The sequence below is a fragment of the Benincasa hispida genome, chromosome 3, assembly GCF_009727055.1.
Source record: "Benincasa hispida cultivar B227 chromosome 3, ASM972705v1, whole genome shotgun sequence".
NCBI classification, from domain to species: domain Eukaryota; kingdom Viridiplantae; phylum Streptophyta; class Magnoliopsida; order Cucurbitales; family Cucurbitaceae; genus Benincasa; species Benincasa hispida.
Window position 1 is genome coordinate 54,783,734 of NC_052351.1, and position 24,276 is coordinate 54,808,009.

The window sequence follows — 24,276 nt, forward strand, 5'->3', positions numbered from 1 at the left end:
ATGCGTTGGTCTCGTCCTCGCTGTATAACTCAATCGCTCCATGCGAAAATACCTTTTTGATTATAAATGTTGCAGACCATCGGGATTTTAATTTTTCAGGAAAAAGTTGTAGCCAAGATTCTTCTCGCATAATTGTTTGTCATGCCAATGTTTTGCGCGCTCCTTATAGATTTTGGCATTCTCATATGCTTGAGTTCTCCATTTGTCAAGCTTAACCAACTGAAGTTTCCTTGCCTCCCTTGCAGCCTTTGAATCAAAATTGAGCTTTTTCACTGCCAACATTGCTTTATGCTCCAATTCAAGTGGTAAGTGGCATGCCTTTCCAAACACCAGGGCATATGGAGACATGCCTATAGGTGTTTTATAGGCAGTCTAGTATGCCCACAAGGCATCGTTCAGTTTCATTGTCCAATCTTTGCATGAAGGCTTTACTACCTTCTCTAAGATCACCTTGATTTCCCTATTGAACACCTCAGCTTGGTCGTTTGTTTGTGGATGGTATGCGGTGGTGACCTTATGGTGGATATTATATTTGAGCAGTAATTTGTTGATGATGTTATTAACAAAGTGGGAGCCTTCATCACTTATTATGGCACGTGGGGTGCCAAAACGAGTGAAGATATTTTTCCACAAGAACTTGGAGACTACCGCCGCATCACTTGCGACACATGATACTGCTTCAACCCATTTAGAAACATAGTCGACGGCCAACAGGATGTATTTGTGACCATTTGATGGCGGAAATGGCCCCATAAAGTCTATGCCCCATACGTCGAATAGCTCCAATTCTAAGATAATATTCATCGGCATCGCATTCTTCCATGAAATGTTGCCTGTGTGTTGGCACTGATCGCATTTCATTGAATATTCTCTTGCGTCCTTAAATACAGTTGGCCAAAAATATCCACTTTGTAACACCTTTGCTACAGTGCATTGGCCTCCAAAATGTCCACCATACGATGAGTCATGGCATTGGGATAATATGCGCTGGTGAGCAGATTCTGGTATGCATAGGCGCAAAATCTAGTCTGACTCCCTCTTGTAAAGATTTGGCTCGTCCCAATAATATGATTTACATTCATGTCTGAGCTGCCTCTTTTGGTGGGTTGTGTAGTTTTCAAGAAATTGTTCGCAAACAAGAAAATTGACCACGTCTGCATACCATGGTAACTCTTCTATTTTAAACAGCTGCTCATCTAGGAAAGTTAAGTTTGTTGGATCGATATGGCAACCCTAGAGGGGGGGTGAATAGGGTTTAATTAAACTTTTTTTTTTTCTAAATTAACCCAATTAAACTAATTAATACACTTTTTATAAATAATAAGAAAATTTCAATTTATACAATAAATAAGATGACAAAAAGTGTGATAATTTAATTCTATCAAATTTTAGCAAATAAATAAGAACAAACTTAAACATACAATAAATTTCTTAAATTAATTGCGAAAATAAAAAGAAAAGAGTTAGAGAAGAAGACACCGTAATTTTTATAGTGGTTCGATCAAACTAGACCTACTCCACTCCCCAAGCGCCTCTTGGGATTTTGGAAAAAATCTTTCCAACTCTTTCCACGGATTAGAGCCCAACCGTTACACCACTGTTCTTTTTACGGGTTTAAGAGGAAACCCGATCCTTTCCACGATTTAGGATCAAACCGTTACAAATGTTGGAATTTTTTAAGAACACAATACAACTCTCACTAGAGTGGTTTACAAGTTTATGCACTCAACAAATTTATCCTCACAATACAATAACACTCTCTCAAGAATAAGATGAAAAGAAAAAAAATAGGGAGCTTAGAGAGAGCAACAATGGAAACTTTTAAGTTTTGGAGGATTATGAAATGTAAAATTTGTTAGTACAAAATTTGGAGAGGAAGATGGTTTATATAGAGAGGGAAAAATTTTTAGAAACCACAATTAATTTGGACCATTGGATTTTGGAAAAGAAAAATCAATGGTGGAGATTTTAAACTAAACTAGTCGTTAGATACAAATAAAATATAATATTAAATTCTTTTTCTTTTGAAATTCATTTTTTTTAAATTAATCCAAAAAATAAAAAACATACCATGTGTCAAACACGAGCCGTTAGACACAAACATAAAATAATACTAAATTTATTTTTCTTTTAATTCATTTTCTTTTTAAATTCATTTTTTAATAAAATAATATATACATATAATATTTTAATAACCAAAAGCCCAACGTGTCACTCTCCCAAAGCTCCACGTGTCGTCGCCGGATTGGTCATCGATGCTGACTCAGTCTCCACGTCAGCGCCATCGATGCTGACTCAGTCTCCCAAAGCTCCAAAGCTCCACTTCTTCGTTTTAGCTCCGATTTGAGTGATTCAAGAGGTGTTGGAATCGTTGTTTCGAGCTCTACGCATATTAAAACATTAAAATTTTCAGTAATTAAAAATTGAGTTTGTTATCATCAAAACATTGATTAATTAATTAATTAAAATTAATTAATTTGAGATTAAGGGCCAAAGAGCCAATAGAGTTAATCTCCAACTGGTTGCGGTCGACTTTAGGATTTTCTAATCCTGATAGGTGGTCCGCAACCTGGTTCTCTGCACCCTTGCGATCAATGATTTCTATGTTGAATTCTTGAAGGAGGAGAACCCATCGAACCAACCTCGTCTTTGCATCTTTGTTTGTCATTAAATATTTGATTGCCAAGTGGTCGGTATGAACGATCACTTTAGACCCCAACAAGTAAGCTCTGAATTTCTCCAACGCAGAGATTACTGCAGGAAGTTCTTTTTCAGTGGTAGTGTAATTTGTTTGTATAGGGTTCAAGGTTCTATTTGCATATGCGATGGGATGTAGCATTGTTTTCTTCTTTTGCGACAGAACCACCCCCATCATATAACCGCTATCATCACACATCAGTTCAAAAGGCTGTGTCTAATCCGGTGCGATCAACATAGGTGTGGTTATTAATGCGTTCTTCAGTATTTTGAATGCGTTGAGGCATTGTTCATCAAAGTGAAACATTCTCTCTGCCTCCAGCAACGCACTCAATGGTCACACAATCTTTGAAAAGTCTTTCACAAAATGTTGATAAAGTCCTACATGCCCCAGGAAGCTTCTAACAGCCTTCACAATTGCTGGAGGTGGGAACTTTTCAATGGGCTCAATCTTTGCCTTATCCACCTCCAGCCCATCCTTGGAGACTTTATGTCCAAGCACAATATGTTTCTTCACCATGAAGTGGCACTTCTCCTAGATCAGCACAAGTTCGTCTCTTCACATCTTCTCAGTATCATTTCCAAATTTTTTAAACAGACTTCATATGTGTGCCCATACACCGAGAAGTTGTCCATAAAAATTTCCACTGAATCTTCAAGATACTCAGAGAAGATGGCCATCATACACCTCTGGAACGTTCTCGGTGCATTGCATAATCCAAACGGCATGCATTGAAAGGAAAACGTTCCGTAGGGGTAGGTGAATGTGGTTTTCTTTTGGTCTTCTAGAGCAATCATGATTTGGTTGTAGCTTGCATATCCATCCAAAAAGCAGAAATAATCATTTCCTGCTAGGTGGTCTAGCATCTGATCAATAAAAGGCAAGGGGAAATGATCCTTCTTTGTCACTGCATGCAGTTTGTGGTAGTCCATGTAGATCTGCCAGCCAGTGAAAGTCCTCATTGGTACTAATTCATTGTTTGCATTAGGGACAACCATCATCCCTCCTTTCTTTGGCACACATTGCATGGGGATGACCCACGTGCTATTAATAAGATAGATAATGCTACGTCCAACCATTTGATTATCTCCTTTTTCACAACCTCCTTCATCACAGGGTTTAGTCTTCGATCGATCCTTTTTTATTTTCCTCGAGATATATCCTGTGCATGCAATATGCGGGGCTAATTCTTCTTATGTCTGCCAGCGTCCAGCCTATTGCTTTTATGTGCTTTCTTAGGATGCTCAGCAACGCATGCTCTTGTTCTTCTTGAAGTGTAGAGGAAATTATTACTGGTAAAGTTTAATTTTGCCCCAAAAAAGCATACTTCAGGTGGTTTGGTAAGGTTTTCAATTCTACTGTGGGTGGTTGTTCCAAGGATGGTTTTTGTGCTTTTCTCTCTTCATTCAATGTCAATTTTTCTTCTTTGGTTGTTGTTTCCACGATCGCATTGTAGGTTACTATGGATGTTGTTGCATCCTCTCTTTCATCGTCATCTTCAGACTTTTCTTCTTTATACAAAATGGGTTCATTGTCAGAATCTCTTAGGTCTTCTTCTTCCAGATACTTCATGGCTCTAATAATGCCAAACCTGAGCTTCCTTCCATTCATGCTATAATGTGATCTCTCCTCGTACACATCAATCTAAGCGTGACCAGTGGATAAAAATGGTCGTCCCAAGATGATGGGTACATCCTTATCTGCTTCATAATCGAGGATGATGAAGTCTGCCGGAAAGATAAATTTGTCAATTGAGACCAGGACATCCTTCACCTTCCCTTCTGGATGAACAAGGGACCTATCAGTTAGCTGGAGAGTCATCGTCGTGGGTGCTAGCTGCCCCACATTTAAGTGTTTAAAAATTGAAAGGGGCATTAAGTTGATACTGGTTCTAAGATCATAAAGCATTTGAGCTATATATAACCCTCCAATTGAGCAGGGTATTGTGAAACTTCCTAGGTCACGCATTTTTGGTTGAATAATGGTTTTTTTCCTTTGCGTTAACGCCGCCGTTGTGAACTTACATGTGCTCCTTTTCTTCGTCACCATGTCCTTCAGAAACTTCGCATATTTTGCATTTTTTCAATCGCTTCAGTGAAAGGGATGTCGATATGCAACTGTTTCAGCATGTCCATGTCCATGAAGCATGTCCATCATGCATCAGTGGTCATGCATTAGACATATAATATACATTTGATGACCATGCATTCTTGTCATAAGTTTTCTTGCGCTCGCGTCAAGTATAATGCAAACGCGAGTTTCTTGGGTGATCCGAGGTCGAACTCAGGGAAATGTAGCTAGATGTATGCGGTAATGTGTATGCGGCGGTTGAATAAAAGAATGATGGGAGGTTTTATTCTACAACTACTCCTACTTCTAACTAACAGACAACGCAATGAGAATTATGAATGAGAGGTAGAGACACGACAACTGTTGATGCATAGTAAATGGATGGAAAAATAGATAAAATGTGGAGATGTCTTCATCACAACCCTTAAGAGTGACCGCAAGTGCAACCTCAGCCAACGCAAGCTATGTGATCATGCTACACACACTAGAGCCTAATTCTAGGATGCATGCGATGTGTATGCAAAAGGGTCAAGATGACTGCATACCGCCACCGTATCCTACTTCTTAGACGCAGTCATTGTCCTCTCCATAGGGTGTATATGCTGTGTAATAGCAAACAAAGCTTATTCCTAAGTCTCCATTCTTGCTTATACAAACCTAATCTAGCTCTTCCGAGCATTGATTCTAACCTAGCTCTCTCGAGTCTTAGGTTCTTTCTTTAGACTCTCTCCCGAGTAGCTCTAAACGTGTGATGGACGCAGACATAAGACAAGGTAACCACATAAACTGAGCTGACGCAAGATTATTCCTATCTCTAGTGAACAATAGCTTACATTGTTTAATGCGTCCAACCACTTACCCTCTTAGGTAGTTAGTTATTGCTGACTTTACTCATAGACAAGCATTACGTTCACCTTTAGACAGGCATTGCTACAGCTTCACACTAAGTAAGTAAGGTTTTCTCACACACTCGCACAATGCACACATTCCGATGGTTTGCAACATGTTTCATATCTCTAATCTGCATGACTAAGTATGCGATACTCTAGCAATCTCACTAAGTGATGCAATGAAAGTTAAGGATGCTAAGAAACGAAAGATAGAGATGAAATCAAAGGAAACATAGAAATGCATTGAACACACAATGTATTAATTTCTTAATCCAAAATGTCATAAAATACAATATAAAAAAAGAAGAGAAAATGAAATGACCAACTAGAAGAAATGTCTTGCTTCTAGCAGATGTGTGTCCAGGCTGCCGGTGGTGCCATGGATGGGCGATGGAGCCGACTCACTCGAGATCTAACTCTGGCGAAGGCTCCGACCATCACTCGAAATGGATGAAGGAGGTGAAGAACTCTCAAGCTGCTTTCTCACGCGTTCATCTAGATCACAAGGATCTGCCCGAAGGCCGAAACTTGGATGATTTGAATTTATGCTCAGCGTCTTCTATTTATAGAGCTTGGATCGCCGATAGAATTAATGGATTGCTCTGATTCTAACATTCGCAGTGCGTTAGTCCTTTTCTGAATCTCTGCTGCTAACGGCGTGGTAGGTGAAATGTTAACATCATCTTTTGATTTTCCTGACATATGCGCTGATGCATTCATTCCACCAACCTTGCGGTCATCCCACTACTATGCGTTATCGTGTAGCTGCAATCGTGCGGTGATCGCATTCGCTTGATTATTGCAACTCTACACGAGCTTGACGATCGTAACTCCTATGCGATGGATGCATGTGGTTGATCACCGCAACACCCATGCATTTATCGCATGCGTTCGCCTTTGCGATGGAGACTTTCTCCGCATGCGGTCGTCTATGCGGTAGCCCAGCTTCCGCATTTGCGTCCACTTCCTGTATTAGCTATAAAAATAGACAATTGAATGCATAATAACGCATAATAGTGGGTTAGCCGAGATTCTCAATGCTGAACAACACAAACTCATTTTCTTATGAATTCCTAACATAATTGCCGCATATTCAGCTTAACAGCCCTCATAATTCTAAATAAAAGGCCTAAGATGACAAGCATTTTTGCATGTCATCACGATGATACTGCACTTCATCATTTTTCTTCTTTTTAAGTCTCTAAGGAAATGGTGGCAGCTATATTTTCATGGTTCCCTATTCCATAAGCTTAGAAGTGGATTCAACCTCTAGTTCCATCATCTTCTGTTCTTCTGGTTCCTCTTGAGTCAACGGGGTATGGTCTTCCATCGCAACTGAAATAGTCCGACTTGACTCCTTCTTCTCTTTAGCCATTTTCTTTCCACTTTGCAAAGTCACAACTTGATCCTATATGTAGAAATATAAGAAGATTGCTCCTTTCCCGTACACCCTGGTTGGCGCGGGAGGTCAGTTGAACTCGGCAATGCCTCTTGCGGTCTACTTTTGAGTTCGCCCATAATCTGTCCTATCTGAATTTTGAGATTGCAGATAGACGTCGCTTGATTCTGGAGTACTGTTTTATTCATCTCAATCTACTGCTTTAGTAAGCTCTCCAGATATGAAGATTGCAGCATCTGTGAACTATAGCTTGATTTTGTGCTTGACCATTTGTTCGCGGGAAAAATCCTTGGGCCCTTCTTTTGCACCATGGGTTTGAAAATTTTGTTGTTGATTTTTCCACACAAAATTGGGGTGGTTTCTCCATCTAGGATTGTAAGTATTGGTGAAAGGATTATTCTTCACAAAGAAAATAGACTGTGGATTCCTCGGACACTCTTCCATTGGATGGGCTTCTCTTCAAGTGGCACAACTGCGTTTGTTTGATCGATTGCGTTGACCTGCCCCCTATGCGTTCTTGGGTTGTTGATTGCGATTCATTGTATTAGATTCATCATCACATTCATGTGGTTTTGTAGGGCTACGATGGCCCTATTACTTGAGTCACTATCTTTAATTCTCATTCTTTGATAGCTTTCCCTCCAGCCTTCGTGATTTTTCGAAACACGATCAAGAATGTTTTTAGCCTCATCATATGTCTTGTCGAGCAGACCTCCAGTTGCTACCGCATTGGCAGCCGTCTACGATGCAGGGTTCAAGCCATGATAGAAAATTTCTATTTAGATACAATCGGGTAAGCCATTGTGCGGACAATCTTGCACCAGTCTTTTAAACCTCGCCCAGGCGTCACTGAGCGATTTGTCGATATCTTGTTCAAAATTAGTAATCAGCTTCCTCCTTCTTGTGTTCTCTATCGAGGGAAGTATTTCTTCATGAACTTTTCAACTATTTGTTCCCAAGACGTAATCTCCCCTGGTTCGAGAGAGTAGGCTCATTTCCTTGCTTGTTTACACAACGAAAATGGGAATAGCGTTAGTCAAACCTCCTCAGCTGATATGATTGGGAACACAAAAGTGTTGTAAATTCCAATAAAACCCTGGAGATAGGTGTGCGGATCCTCGCCATGCCTATCGCCAAACCATCCGACAATCTGAATCATTTGCAGCATAACCGGCTTCATCTCAAACCTCGACCCATCCAAGGCGGGCCGCATGATTCTTGGAAAGAAATCATAGAGGTTGGGCGACGCATAGTCCTGAATAGGCCTATTACGGTCGTTCGCTAAGAGAATGGGGTTCGCCATGATATTATTTGCATTTCCTGCTCTATCTTCAGATTGCTTCGCCATGTTAGGATTTCTCTCTTGTTGTTGTCGGCAATTGTTTCTTCTTCTTCTTCATAAAGTTATTTCAATCTCTGGGTCATAGTTGGGCTCCAAAACTTGTCCTTTACTCATACGACGCCTACTTCTTCCCTTACCAAAGGAGAGGCAGTGCACAAAGATGGAAAGCTGCAAAGACAATCAAAAAGTTACCATTAACAAAATATGTACTATCGTAGTCCCCGGCAACGGCGCCAAAAACTTGATGCGTTGTGAATATGATGAAATAATGGTGTATATTGCGATGGTGGAGTATGCGTTGCACATGTAAGTTTTCCTAGTAAAATCCAAGTATAAATCCTACTAGGTTTCCTGGTAAGTCCAGGGTCGAACATAGAGACTACTGAGATATTATGCGTTGGTAAATCTTGATTCCTTTGCGGTGACAAAAGCAATAAGTTGGTTGATATGTTGTTTAAAGTATAAATCCTATGCGGTGGAATTGAGTAAAGAGTTAATAACAGCGAAATTTACAATGAGTATGTGGGGAACGGGTTGAGAAGGGGTTTAGCTAACATTTCCTAAGGTTGCGTTCAAGTCATACGATCATGCTATACACACACACAACAACATGTCATCTCTCAATGCAAATGCCATCGTTCCTAATTTTAGGACGTATGCGATGTATACGATAATGTCTATAGGACTTATGGCTAAGCCTCTATTCTTGTCTATGCGATGATGAATGATACACACACACACACAAGGCAACCACATAATATCATATCATAATCCTAGGGTGCATACGATGCATGATAGCAAACAGAACTTATCTCTAAGTTTCTTTCTCTTGCTTATGTGGTTCTAAACTGACTTTCTCAAGCCTAGATTCTAACCCAACTCTCTCAAGTCTAGGTTCTTTTTTTACACTACTCTCTCAAGTATCTCTAAAGTGTGATGGACGTATTCATAAGACAAGATGATCACATAAAATGAAGATCTTAGGTCCTGCTAGTTAAGTGCTTCTCAACCCATTTGAAAGTTTAGTTACTCATATGCATTATGAAGAGATTGAACAGATTTAGAGGTGCAAATTCCATTTTATAAATAAATTCAGTACAGAACTACAATGGAAATTAGGGATAGGGAGCCCCGTAGCAATGTCATGCTTCCCGAGGCTTTTACACTGTGTTTTACTCTACTCTGCTCAAAAGAATGTTCTTGCTTTCGCAAGAGTCGGCCCTCTCTCCACTTTTAGCACTTCTCGACAGTCTTTCAAGCTAACCAGGAATGATCTTATGGTGTCCTTTCTCTTTGCTCGCCTCCGCCTTCTAAGTATAAGAATTGTAGACTAATGGCTATCTATGATCTATCTCTATGTATATGGCAAACTATGTATAGTACGAACTCCCAAATTCTTTTAACAATGATGGCCTTTGGTATTTATAGAGCTTCAGGGTGAAGAGCTTTTGTCTCAATGATTGCAATGATGGGAAGTCATTAAATCTCTGTCCGATGCACCGATTAATGGGCACTGAAAAGTTGAATGTACTTGCTACATGTGTCGTTAACGGCTTGTCAACTAAATTCGGATTCGATCGTCATCAGCTTTCTATCCCATCATGATTTATCAAGCTTTCACCTTGATGCGCCATCTTTATGTAGCCACCTTCTTGAGTAGATCTTCACGAGCGCATACGATCGCATAGCAAAAAAAGGGGGGTTTGGTTCCCTTAAATGTTTCATTGCCACTTTGAGTCTAGGAAGCTTAATGCTTGATCTTCTGAGATAGAGTAGGGGGGAAAACGAGTTGAGGGTTGAATAAAACTTTCCCGGGCTAGTAGAGACCTAGATAGGATTGGCTAAGCACACACATGTGTGGGATAGAGAATTAGTTTTAAATTTCTTGATTAAGTTCATGCATTTGAATGACCTTTTCTTTGAGAGAAGTTTGTTATCTTTGGCCTTGAGATCCGAGTCACTCATTTACATAATAAGTTTCATACCTATATTTTGGTCTGTCGTGCTCGGAGTGAGTAAGAATTAAGTTGGGGATGTTTGTTAGCTTTCAAAAAGAGTTATTATTCTTAGCTTAATTTAGGCTCGTTAATGAATTTTATGTGTTTATTGTCTTATTTTTTAGGTATCATGAACCAGGGAGGTAGAACAAGAAATCAGATTCAAACGAAACTAATTTGAAGCAATTTCAAGATGATTTGAGCTGTCAGGCTCCAAAACAGTGTAAATTACGAAACTACCACTGCACTGTCACAGTAGTTCAACGGTCTACCCTGACACTCTAAGGCAGACTGTGCAGTGTTGCAATGTTGTTGCGCCATTTGACGGACAAACACAGTAAGCACGCGCGAAAGTGAGTGTTGCAACATTGTTTTCAGCATTGCGACGCTGCAATCTTTACTATAAATACTCCCATTCGTCTTTAGGTCAAAGTAAAACTCGTTCCTTCGTCCATTCCCTTCAACTTTTGGTATCTTTAAGGTAGTTTTTGCTTTTTATTTTTGGTTGTGATCAATGGAATGGATGTGTATCTCAGATTTCTCTATGAATTGAGAGGTAAATTCTATCTAGTTTCTTTGCGCAAGAGCCCTATGTTTAATTTCTTGAAGGTTTCTTAATTAATTTTACTGCAATCCTTTGAATTCTTTGGATGGATTTGTGTGAACCTCGAATCCTAAATTCTCTACTTGAGTATGTTCCCTACTGAGATCAATATGGTGAGTAGGTTAATGTGGAAACTAGTGTGTAATGGTAAAGAAAAGGGTGGAAAATTAGAAGAAAATAAGGAATTTAAAAGTTTGACTTTTGGGGAAAACTTGGAAATTTGGCTAAGTATAAAAATTATGTGTTGATGCATTGGAAGGGTGTATTGATGCGTTGGAAAGGTTGCTGGTGATGGCATGCGGCTAAAGGATAAAAGATGGAGGTGACGCATTGGAAGGCACAAGGGTAGGCAAGGCATGCGTTAGAAGGCAGCCCAATGCGTCGAGCGGCCAGCCAAGCGCCCTTGCCCAATGCGTCGAGCGGCCAGCCTAGCGCCCTTGCTCAATGCGTCGAGCAGCCATGCTTGTGCAACGAGCGCCCTGACCGAGTGGCCATGACTATGCAGCAAGGGCCTTGTCAAACGGCCATGCCCATGCGTCGAAGCACCCTGCCGAATATCAATGCGCCGAGCACGTCCATGTGGCCGAGCAAGCAAGCGATGCCAGCCTATGCAGCACACCGATGCATCAAGCGGCCAACCTATACAGCACGCCCATTCATCGATCGGCCAGTGCCTATGCCAAACACCATGCGGCCGTGCCTAGCGCGCCTACCTAGTGAGCCATGCGTCGAGGATGAGTGGCCACCCTATGTGTTGGTGATGGCTAGCTCTTACGATGGCTAAGTTGGATTGCGATGGTAGTAAATTGGCTTGTTATGCTTTGAATATAGTCTATGCATTGAGTATGGACTATGTGTTGAACATTCAAGACTTGGACGCATAGAAAGGATGAGATCACCTAAAAAACATCATCAAACATGTGTCTTCTTGGGAGGAAGCCTTAAACCTTAAGCCTTAAGAATGTGAGGTGGTTGCATCAGATTTGAAGCTCATGCGTTGGCTACATAGGAGAAGTACACTTAGATTGCATTGATCAAGAATTGTGTTGTTGGTGTGAGGAGGAAACACTTGGACATGCAGCCAAGTAGGTGGTGTTGGATTTTGGAGAAGATTTAGAAACCTATAAATAGGGCCTGAAGACTTCATTTTGAGATCCAAATTCAAAATACAGTAAAAAGAGTGGGAGAGTTGAGCAAACCTTGTGTTGAGAGCAAAATCCATGCGTTGATCATAGAACTTCAAAGAGGACGCATTGGACAGTGAAGTTTAGAAAGCAGCATTAACTTAGGACGAGGAGTTCTCCCAATTTACTCGTGCGTTTGGAGTGATTCTAAAGCCACCTGAAAGATCCATAAGTCTAGTTTTAAGGGTAGGGATGCCGGAGGAAAAGCTCCAAGGGATCGGGCTGGAAATTGAGAAGAAGGCAGAAGGGTCAAGCTGTCGAATAAGCTTTGGCCAGTCTTGAAGATTTTGAGATTCCGGCCAAACCACGAGGATGTTCTGAGCTCTTATTTTAGGGTAAGCTTCCTTAAAATTTTAGAAAAATTTTTTAGACAAAAGTATCTCAAAATAATGTTTAGAACTATGAGTAATCTAAGCTGAAATTTGAATCTAGATTCTAGGGGTGAAAAAAGGGAGCCCTAGGTAGGAAAGGAACTACTAGAGTGAAAAGTTCCTAAGCTATCGAGGTGAGTGACTAAGAAATTTGACTAAAACATTTGACTAAAATGTTTGATTTACAATGTTTTATAGAAAGCATATTTTAAAGAAGATTATTCTCATGCTAGCTAGTTTTACAAAATGATTTCCATGCAAAACATGAGTTATGTTTTAAACGCATGCATGTGTGAGAAGTTTGTTGAAAAGCTATTTATATGTGTTAAATATACCCAGCATGCATTAGTATCTTTAAAGCTATGTTTTTATATGTGTTATACTTTACATGCTTTTAATAAAGTCATTTATGACTAGTTTTACTTAAAACGTGATACCGAAGGACATTAGAGAAGGCATCCACCCAACTAGATACTGAAGGACATTTGAGAAGGTACCAAACCAACCGGATACTAAAAGACATTTAAGAAGGTATCCTAGTAGCTCGATACTGAAGGACATTTGAGAAGGTATCTAAGCAGAAGTACCTAAGGTATGACGGTACTTAGCATGGCCACGTGCATGTAGGTAGATAGAGTTAGAGATTGAGCAAAAGAGTTCTCTCTTGACTAGCAGTTGGTGTTGGGGTTGTTTTTACCCACAGTGGGGTTATTCTCAACTAAGAAACAGATTTAGTATTTTATGATTAAAACAAATTTATATGCTTTATGCTTGGAAAATGTTTATATTGTGATACAAAGTACTATAGAAAGTTTATATTTCAGTTAAACTCTTTATTGAAACTTTGCATGAGAATCAATTATCTTTCTTAAATCACTCACTGGGCTAGCAAGCTCACCCCGTTTTCAAATGTTTTCTTCCCCCCTCACAGATAGCGGTCAAATCTTTAGAAGATAGCTCTACATCTGCTCTGCCACTTAAGGATAAAGACATTGTAAACTGTCAATTTAGGTGGTTACTGTAAATATTGTACACACGTTACTATTGTTCATAAAGGGACAAGGGTTATTGGGCTTGGGACTTATGAATCTAGTGTTGTAATGACTCTAAATATGTTATGCTTCTGAATTAATAAATTTTTGGCCTAAAGATATTCCACTGATATGCGTTATATTTTGGTATCAGAGTTATTCCGCAAGAGTTATTAGGCAGTAAGTGTCATCAAAAGGCTTGATAACTACTGCAGTCACGCCCTTTCCTAGGCATAAGAAGTTTGTCTGGGGTGCGGTGTGACAGCTTGGTATCAGAGCAAAGGTATACGTAAACTTAGGAAAGGTTTGAGCTAGATTAGTATTAAAACATAAGATTTTTGGTGAAAGAGAGAGTTCATGCATTAGATTAAGTCCCAAAAATAAATCCCTAACATGTGTACTTAATAATTAGGCAAAGATGCTAAGGAGAAGTAGCAGGCGGAGCAAGCAGACTGAGGAGAGGGATGTTGACCCTACCAGCGGAGGTCCTGAAGCTAGATGTGACCTAGATCCGAAGGGGAAAAGAGTTAGAGACTCAGTAGAGCAGGAAGCGACTTTTACAAACGAGTCGAGTACACCACGGGTAGATGTAGATCCCCAGATGGAGGATCGAGTGTTTGATAGAATCACTCAGAGATTGGCGGCGAGTGTAGGATCGATTTAGACTGATCCAGAAAAGAAATTTGACATCGAGTGGCTGAAAGCTTTAGGAGCCACGACGTTCGATGGAGCCACAGATCCAGTAGATGCTGAGTTCCGGTTGGACTTGATTGAGAAGTGTGTTAAGGTTATGAGGTGCCCTAAGGATCGTAACATCGAGTTAGCAGCTTTCTTGCTACAGAAAGGGGCTGAGAAGTGGTGGAAAGTGATAGAGGCCAGAAGGAATAGTTCGAAAACTATGACCTGGCCTGAGTTTAGGCAAGTATTTGAGGATAAATACTACCCTAGTCCTTTTAAGGAAGCGAAGAGGGAGGAGTTTCTTAGGCTAACTCAGGGAGTGATGACGGTTGCTGAGTATGAACAAAGATTTACTAAGTTATCTCAGTATGCCTTTCCAATCATCGTGGAAGAGAAGAAGAGGTGTAGGAGATTTGAGAATGGACTGAGAAGAAAGATACGTACACCCGTTACCTCTACATTGGGTGAATTTCACTCAGTTAGTTCAGACCGCTATCCGAGTAGAGCAGAGTGTAGCGAGGAAGATATACTTCAGCCAGGTGAAGGACAGTTTGAGATGCCTAGAGAAATGAGATGTAAAATATTTAGACCCCCGTTCTCTGGACAGTAGGGTATGAGGAATTTTGGAGGCACAAGCCAATAAAGTTCAGGTCAAAAGAGGTCAAGATCTGCAGTTGGATCGAGTGGTAGATCAGTATCAGGTCGTGCTAGCGAGTTAGTAGCTAGTACAGGGAGGAAACCACTTTGTGTAAACTGTGGTAGGGCCCATACAGGAGTATGTTATGGCAATAGGAATGTGTGCTTCCAATGCGGGCAAGAGGGGCATTTCAAGAGGGATTGTCCTCAGCTAGGTCATGGAACATAGAGTGAGCAAAGAGGAGTTACCCAGACTATAGACCAACCCAGAACGGCCAAAACTAGAGGTAAAGGATCCGATGCAGCTAAGCATAAAGGGGTAGCTGAACGACCACAACAGCAATAGCAATAGTAGTAGTAGCAGGGTAGTGTATACGCTGTCTCTTATACACATCTAGATGTGTATAAGAGACAGCGCTATGACACATCAGGAAGCGGAAGAGGCTTCAGATGTCGTAACTGGTACGATAACTTTATGTAATCAATCCGCTTATGCATTATTTGATCTTGGTGCTACGCACTCATTCATATCTAGCATGTGTGCATTATATATAGATAGAGTGCCTAAGCGTATGAATGAGGTTTTGTTTATCTCTACGCCTGTAGGAGATACTCTAGTTGTACATGTGTATTACAGGAATTGCGAAGTAATTCTTCAAAATCAGAATTTATGGGTTGACTTAATTCCATTAGAATTACTAGAGTTTGATGTTATCTTAGGTATGGACTTCCTAAGTAAACACTATGCCACTATGGACTATTTTAAGAGGGAAATAGTGTTTAGAAAACCGAGTGAAAAAGAAATAACCCTGGTGGGATGTAAAAGAATACTTCCAGATAGTTTAATATCAGCAGTGAAAGCTAGGAAACTATTGAGTAAAGGATGTGAAGCCTGTTTAGCCTATGTAGAAGTTTCACAGGATAAGAAACTGAGACTTGATGATGTACCCGTGGTACAAGAATTCTTAGATGTGTTCCCTTAAGAGTTACCAGGTTTACCACCTGACAGGGAAATAGAGTTTACTATTGAGTTAGTTCTGGGTACAACACATAGCCAGGCACCATAGAGGATGGCACCAATGAAACTGAAGTAGTTAAAAGTTCAGTTACAGGAACCTGTGGATAAGGGGTACATTAGACCTAGTGTGTCGCCTTGAGGAGCGCCAGTCTTATTTGTCAAAAAGAAAAACGGTACTCTTAGATTATGCATAGACTACAGATAGTTGAATAAGGTGACCATTAAGAATAAGTACCCATTGCCTCGTATAGACGATCTCTTTGATCAGTTAAAGGGAGCCACAGTGTTCTCTAAGATAGATTTGAGATCAGGTTATCACCAGTTGAAGGTGAAAGACATAGATGTTCCAAAGACTGCATTCAAAACAAGATATGGAAATTATGAGTTCCTAGTAATGCCCTTTGGATTGACAAATGCTCTTGCGGTATTTATGGACTTGATGAATAGGATATTTCATCATTATCTGGATCAGTATGTGATAGTTTTCATAGACGATATACTAGTGTATTCTAGAAGTGCAGAGAAGCACAAAGAACATTTAAGGATGGTGTTGCAGATGCTAAGGGAAAAGAAGTTATATGCCAAATTTAGTAAGTGTGATTTTTGGTTAAACCAAGTCGTATTTCTTGGGCATAGTTTCAGCTGATGGAGTTAGCGTTGATTCCCAAAAGATAGAAGCAATAGTCAACTAGGAACGACCTCGGAATGTAACTGAAATACGCAGTTTTCTGGGTTTAGTAGGTTATTATAGGAGATTCGTGGAGGGCTTTTCTAAGATAGCTCTACCGTTGACAAACCTAACCAGAAAAGATGCGAAATTTGAGTGGTCGCCAAAATGCAAGCACGGTTTTCAAGTGTTGAAATAGAGGTTAGTATCAGCACCAATATTAACTCTACTTACACCAAGTAAAGAGTTTATTGTGATGCATCCCGACAAGATTTGGGATGTGTGCTGATGCAAGAGGGAAAGGTAGTAGCTTATGCTTCTCGACAATTAAAGAAGCACGAATGTAACTACCCTACACACAATTTAGAGTTAGTAGCAGTTGTGTTAGCTCTAAAGTTGTGGAGACATTACTTGTTTGGTGAGCGATGTCACATATTCACGGATCATAAGAGTCTGAAGTATATCTTTGATCAGAAGGAACTGAACTTGAGGCAGAGAAGATGGATCGAGTTGATCAAAGATTATGACTATACCATTGACTATCACCCAGGTAAAGAAAATGTGGTAGTTGATGCTTTAAGTCGAAAGACCAGATCAACTAGAGCTAGTATCAATTCAGTGAAGGGTACACTGATTCATGAGTTGTATAATGCTAGGGCAGCATTATCAATTGGTCAAATAAGAGGATTACTAGCTTCATTTCAAGTGACATGAACAATTAAAGGATTCGATCTTCAAAAGTTAGCTGAAGAAGTAGTTAAAGGATTGAGGACGGACTATCAATTAAGAGCCGACAAAGTGTTATTAAAAGAAGGAAGGGTATGCGTACCTAAGGACTTAGCACTTAAACAAACCATTCTAGAGAAGGCACATAGTTCGGCCTATGCTATGCATCCGGGCAATACGAAGATGTACAGGACATTAAAGAGATCGTACTGGTGGCCTGATATGAAAAGAGAAATAGCAGAGTATGTTGACAGGTGTCTAGTATGTCAACAAGTTAAACCAGGCAGACGAAGGCCAGCAGGATTACTTAATCCACTCCCAGTACCATATCTCTTATACACATCTAGATGTGTATAAGAGACAGACGAAGATGTACAGGACATTAAAGAGATCGTACTAGTGGCCTGGTATGAAAAGAGAAATAGCAGAGTATGTTGACAGGTGTCTAGTATGTCAACAAGTTAAACCAGGCAGACGAAGGCCAGCAGGATTACTTAATCCACTCCCAGTACCAGAGTGGAAGTGAGAGCATATTACAATGGATTTCCTATTTGGATTACCTAAAACACCAGTGAGCTATGATGGTATATGGGTAATTGTGGATAGATTGATAAAAACAGCTAAGTTTTTACCTGTTAAAGTTACTTATACCCTAGACCAATTGGCTAAGCTGTATGTTGATCAAGTTATAAGTCAGTTTGGAGCTCCAGTTTCAATTGTATCAGATCGGGACTCCAGATTTACATCGAAGTTTTGGCCTAGTTTGCAAAAAGCTATGGGAACCAAGTTATATTTTAGTACTGCTTTTCATCAATAGACGGATGGTCAGTCGGAGTGAACAATCCAGACATTAGAGGACATGCTGAAAGCGTGTATATTGCAATTAAAAGGCAGTTGGGATATGCATCTGTTGTTAATCGAATTCGCGTATAACAACAGTTACCATTCGAGTATTGGGATGGCACCGTATGAGGCACTATACGGAAGACCATGTAGGACTCCGATATGCTGGAATGAAGTTGGTGGAAGGAAATTACTAGGTCCAGAACTTGTGCAACAGACATCAGATAACGTTAAGATTATAAGAGATAATCTTAAGACGGCTCGAGATAGGCAAAAGATTTATGCCGATAAGCGGAGAAGAGAATTGGAGTTTGAAGTTGGTGATAAAATATTTCTAAAGTTATCTCCGTGGAAAGAAATACTCAGGTTTGGTAGGAAAGGGAAATTAAGCCCCAGATATATTGAACCTTACGAGATATTAGAAAGAGTTGGCCCAATGGCATATCGATTGGAATTACATCCAGAATTATCTCGTATTCATGATGTGTTTCATGTGGCAATGCTTAGAAAGTATGTGCCAGATCCTACCCATGTGTTTCCTGAGCAACCAGTATAGTTGAGGGAAAATTTGTCTTATGAAGAGGAACCAGTGGAGATCCTTGGCAGAAAGGAACAGGTCTTAAGGAATAAGAAAATCCCATTGGTAAAGGTACTATGGCGAAACCATAGCACTGAAGAAGCAATGGGGGAAGCCGAAGAGCAAATCCGAAACAAGTATCCACAGTTGTTTAATTGACGGAATTGTAGCAAAATTTTGAGGATGAAATTTTCATAAGAGGGAGGTAAATGTGAACCCCGAATCCTAATTTCTCTACTTGAGTATGTTCCCTACTGAGATTAGTGTGGTGAGTAGGTTAATGTGGAAACTAGTGTGTAATGGTAGAGAAAATGGTGGAAAATTAGAAGAAAAGAGGAAATTTGGAAGTTTGACTTTTGGGGAAAATTTGGAAAGTTGGCTAAGTATAAAAATTGTGTGTTGATGTGTTGGAAGGGTGTATTGATGCGTTGGAAGGGTTGTTGTTGATGGCATGCGGCTGAAGGAGGAAAGGATGGAGGTGACGCGTTGAGTCTGTATTGGAGTGCGTTGGAAGGGTTGGTTTGTGATGGCATGCGACTGAAGGAGAAATGGAGGTGACGCATTTGGAAGGCACAAAGGTAGGCAAGGCATGCATTGGAATGAAGCCTCATTCTATCGAGCGGCCAAGCAAGCGCAGGCCTTGCCATAAGCGTCGTAGCGGGTTTTTCCTCTTTCCTCCCAGTTCTTAGCGCCCCTGCCATGCGTCGAGTGGCCATGCCTGTGCAGCGAGCACCCTGACCGAGTGGCCATGCCTATTCAGTGAGTGCCCTATCGAACGACCATGCCCATGCGTTAAAGCACCTTGCCGAGCATTAATACACCGAGCATGTCCATGCAACCGAACAAACGAGCAATGGCCAGCCTATGCAGCATGCCCATGTGTCGAGCGGTCAGCCTATACAGCACGCCCATGCGTCGATCGGCCAACGCCTAAGCCAAACACCATGTGCCCATGCCACCTAGTGAGTCATGCATCGAGGATGAGCGGCCACCCTATGCATTGGTGATGGCTAGCTCTTGCGATGGCTAAGTTGGATTGCGATGGTAGTGATTGGCTTGCTATGCGTTGATTATAGGCTAGCATTGAGTATGGACTATGCGTTGAACATTCAAGAGTTGGACGCATATAAAGGTTGAGATCACCTAAAAAACATCATCAAACCATGTGTCTTTTTGGGAGGAAGCCTTACGCCTTAAGAATTTGAGGTGGTTGCATCAGATTGGAAGCTCATGCGTTGGCTACATAGGAGAAGGACACTTAGATTGCGTTGATCAAAGAATTGCGTTGTTGGTGTGAGGAGGAAACACTTGGACATGCAGCTAAGTAGGTGGTGTCGACTTTGGAGAAGGTTTGGACGACTATACATAGGGCTAGAAGACTTCATTTTGAGATCACAATTCAAAATACAGTAAAAAGAGTGGGAGAGTTGAGAGCAAAATCCATGCGTTGATCATAGAATTTCAAAGAGGATGCATTGGACAGTGAAGTCTACAAAGCAACATCAAATTGGGACGAGGAATTCTCCCAATTTACTCGTGCATTTAGAGTGATTCTAAAGTCACCTGAAAGCTCTGGAAATCTAGTTTTCAGGATAGGGCTGTTGGAGGAAAATCTAGAAGGAATCAGGCTGGAAACTGAGAAGAAGATAGAAGGCTCAGGCTGTCGGATAATCTTGGGCTAGTCTTGAAGATTTTGAGATTCCGGTCAAACCACGAGGAGTTCTAAGCTCATATTTTACGGTAAGCTTTCTGAAACATTTTAGAATAGTTTTCAGAAGGAAGTATTTCAAAATAAGGTCTAGAAGTATGAGTAATCTGAGCTGAAATTTTAATCTTGATTCTAGGGGTGAAAAACAGAGCCCGAGGTAGGAAAGGAACTACTAGAGTGAAAAGTTCCTAAGCGATCGAGGTGAGTGACTAAAAATTTTGACTAAAACATTTGGTAGTAAGTGTCATCAAAAGGGTTGATAACTACTGCAGTCGCAGCTTTTCCTAGACATAAGAAGTTGGTCTGGGGCGTGGTGTGACAATTTGCTTCAATCTTAATGGAGTTTTGATAAATTCTGCTGAGAAATTAATTTGTTGAAATTCTTGTTTGCAAAATCATTCTAGCCTATGCATCATTGACTGAAATTAATTTGTGTTTAGTTGCACATATTAAGATCGCATGTTTAGGGTCTAGACTTTTTCTGGCCAAACTCATGTATAGCCTAGTATAATCTTTCCAAATAAATAATGCTACAAGATATGGCTTTCCGACTTGTTGTATGTCTGAACAATTGAACCCTTTCTTAATGCTTTTCAATTTTAACTTGGATGTCGCTAAGACGGAAGAGTTGCAAATTGAATTAGGGCTGATTTGGTTTAATATCGAATTTGGCTAATTGGGCTATTAGATTTTCTAATAGGTTGAAAGATTGACAGATTCAATGTAAATAATTGGTGCCTGGTGAAAGAAATTACATAGGAACTCTCTCTTGCTCTAGAAATTAGATAGACTCCTATCCAAGATTACATTTACATTTTTATTTAGTTTCGCACATATTATCTCTTCCACACCTAAATCCCCATTTATCGCTCTAATTTAAAAATTAACTCAACGAAACCAATCGTGCTTCTTTGTGGATCGACTCGAACTTGCCACTATTGTTACGTTTTAGCAGTACTAGGAATAGTTTGGTGATATTATAAATTTTCTTTTGAGCATACTCGAGGCTTAATTACGATGTAGGCTTTCAGGCTCTGTCAGTGCATCTTTCTGGACTGGGATGAATAGCATCACGATGTTGCATCCCAGTGTTGCAATGCTTCTAGAAAATGATGAACAGCGTTGCAACGCTTGATAAACAGTGTCTCGACGCTATCGGGCAAAAACTTGAATTTTGAGATCTACAGCTCGACCTTGCTTGCTGTTCTCTTTAATTACGGCCTGATTTGGACTCTATTGACTCTAATAAAATTACAGACTTTAGAGCATACATTTAAGCTCATCAAACAAGAGCCGATTAGAAATTAAACTTTATAGTTAAAGAGAACTCTAATGCCAAAATTGAATTTTCACCATTTGAATCAACCAAACATGCAATTATAGAATTTCACCCACAAAACTCAAATTAACGTTAATTGAGTGCTTAAATCATACATTGATACCAATTGATAGAGTAAACTAATATGCAACAAAAGAAATCAAAATCAATAAGCACTCTAATTACATTTAATTTGAGTTTTAAAAGCATGCAAAATAGTTTTGCGCTAAAGTAGGTTTCAAGAATATAATTACCTTTGATGCTTACTTCTCTCCATGAAATTCAACTCTAAAACTTCAATGGACCACCACAATGAGCTTCTCTACTATACTCTAACTTGGATTTAAGAAGTAGAACTTAGAATTAGAGCTAATTTTTTGAAGGGTTGGAGAGGGTTTGATAGATGGATAGAGGGTTGGAGGTTTTCCAACAATATGAATTCATCAAAGCTGAAATTCAGTTTATTTATCGACTCTATTCATGCAAACACTTACTTAGCTGCTTATTGACACTTTAATCAGCACGTGCAAGTGGGAAATGTGGTTGATTTGGGTGAAACCACTCCAAATGAACGAAAAACTTGGAAAATTCCACTCCAAGCCATTCCAAATGAAGCACTTTGAGTGGAATTTTCCTTTTTCGAATTTTTCAATTTTTTTTAATTTTCATTTAATTTTCAGTAAAATTATATATATATATATATCGTAATTTCAAATCTGAATTTGAATTTTAATAAATGAATTAATGTTTTATTTATCTAAATAATTAATTAAACTAATTTAATTAATTAATTAAATTATAATTTAATATCGAATATTAAATTAATCAATCATCTACTTAGACATGAATCTTGTTCATGTAATTTTAATATTTAAATCAATAGATAAATGTTTTAAACTATCCAATTTTGTTCAAATTTCACGAAATTGAACGTTTTAATTGCATCAAATACAATTAATTAAAACCCTAATTGAATTTGAACACTTCAAATTCAAAAACCTAATTTCGAATTTGAATATTTCAAATCTGCTCAACTCATTTATCTAAGATATAATTTTACGAGTTAGTAGAGGGACCTTATAGACCTACAAATCATGAGCTCCAACGATCTGAGATTAATTAGTTGAATTCTTTTAGACCAAATTAGTCAATATTTGTTAACTATCGAAACACACCACTATAGCTTGATAGTTGCACTCTCCTCACTATAGATACATTTCTTTCAATTTTAATCATAATCTGTAAGTCAATCCTTCATAGGTTGTTCATATTTTTAGCTATATCAAAATTATAATTTTAGCCCTATAAATACATCTTGCTCCTTAAGCTCCCATTGATCCTCTATTCAACAATATGATTTATAGTCCAACTTATAAACCATGTCCCTCTCGATCATGAGAGAGCGGGGCCCCACTGTTCAATACCAGGAATCAATGCTTAAGAGAACAACCTATCTGTTAACCCTATGTCGGGTAGGAATGAATTCCATCTTGAAGAACTATGTCCCCAACTATCTATCTGATCATATTCCCAAAATGGAAGACTTATTGAGCAGTGCTGATGGACTACTCTCACCTATGCAGATCAAAGGATAATTCCGAATAAACAGGAGTTCATAGTTAGCTCAAGATTAAGATCGAGTCACCTAAGGTCATTGAATTTGAAATAGCCAAAATGGTCTATAAGTATATGGATTCCGCCACTCATATGTCTTCACATGATGATTTTAGGATCACATCATTTGTATCAATATACAAAATAGGCCGCATCCAATAGTGTCACTAGGATGAGGTACTCAATCTCATCCATATACTTATAGACCATTTTGGCTATATACTGAAACTGAACCTCTTTTATGTCGCCATATAAAGTTAAAGTATTCATATTATAGCCATGGATTTCTTTATTAGATTTTTATAATAGAAGCAAAAATCAATAACAATTTATTGAAAAAATATTCAATAATACTTTTATTGATAAATAGAATATGTTAACAATATTTACGAACTGGGAGTTTAGGACATTCCCAACAATTGATGTCAAAATTTATCCACCCATTCAATTTTTCATTAGTTATTAAAATAATATTACTTCTAAAAACATGGATATTAAGAGAGATTAGTATAATAACCTCTAATCCTAATGGTTGAAGGCGTTTCTTAAAATATATAATACAATAACCCTTCACATCATTTATTGCATGTTAGATAATCGAAATCACATGTACTATTTTCAAGATCACTCTAAAACTGCTTTTAATTCTTCAAAATTAATTTTGATTTGGTTAGGGAAACTTATATTTTCTTATTTACTTGTTGAGTTCTCATGGTTATTGAATACATTTTAACTTCTTATTCATTGCTAGGCTATAGATTGACATATATGATATGTGATATGTAATCGCGTGTTAATCGTCGAGTAGGAAAAATTTAAGTGTGTTGATGATAGTCTAGATTTCAATTGTCTGATTTAGGTTTTGACTTTAGTTTTTTTATGTATTGAAAAAATTTAATATAATC

General features: G+C 39.1%; 1 pseudogene; it reads left to right on the forward strand.

Annotated features, from left to right (window-relative positions):
- The first annotated feature begins 14,004 nt into the window (after nt 1-14,004).
- Nucleotides 14,005-21,574, forward strand: LOC120073627 (annotated as a pseudogene).
- The last annotated feature ends 2,702 nt before the right edge of the window (nt 21,575-24,276 follow it).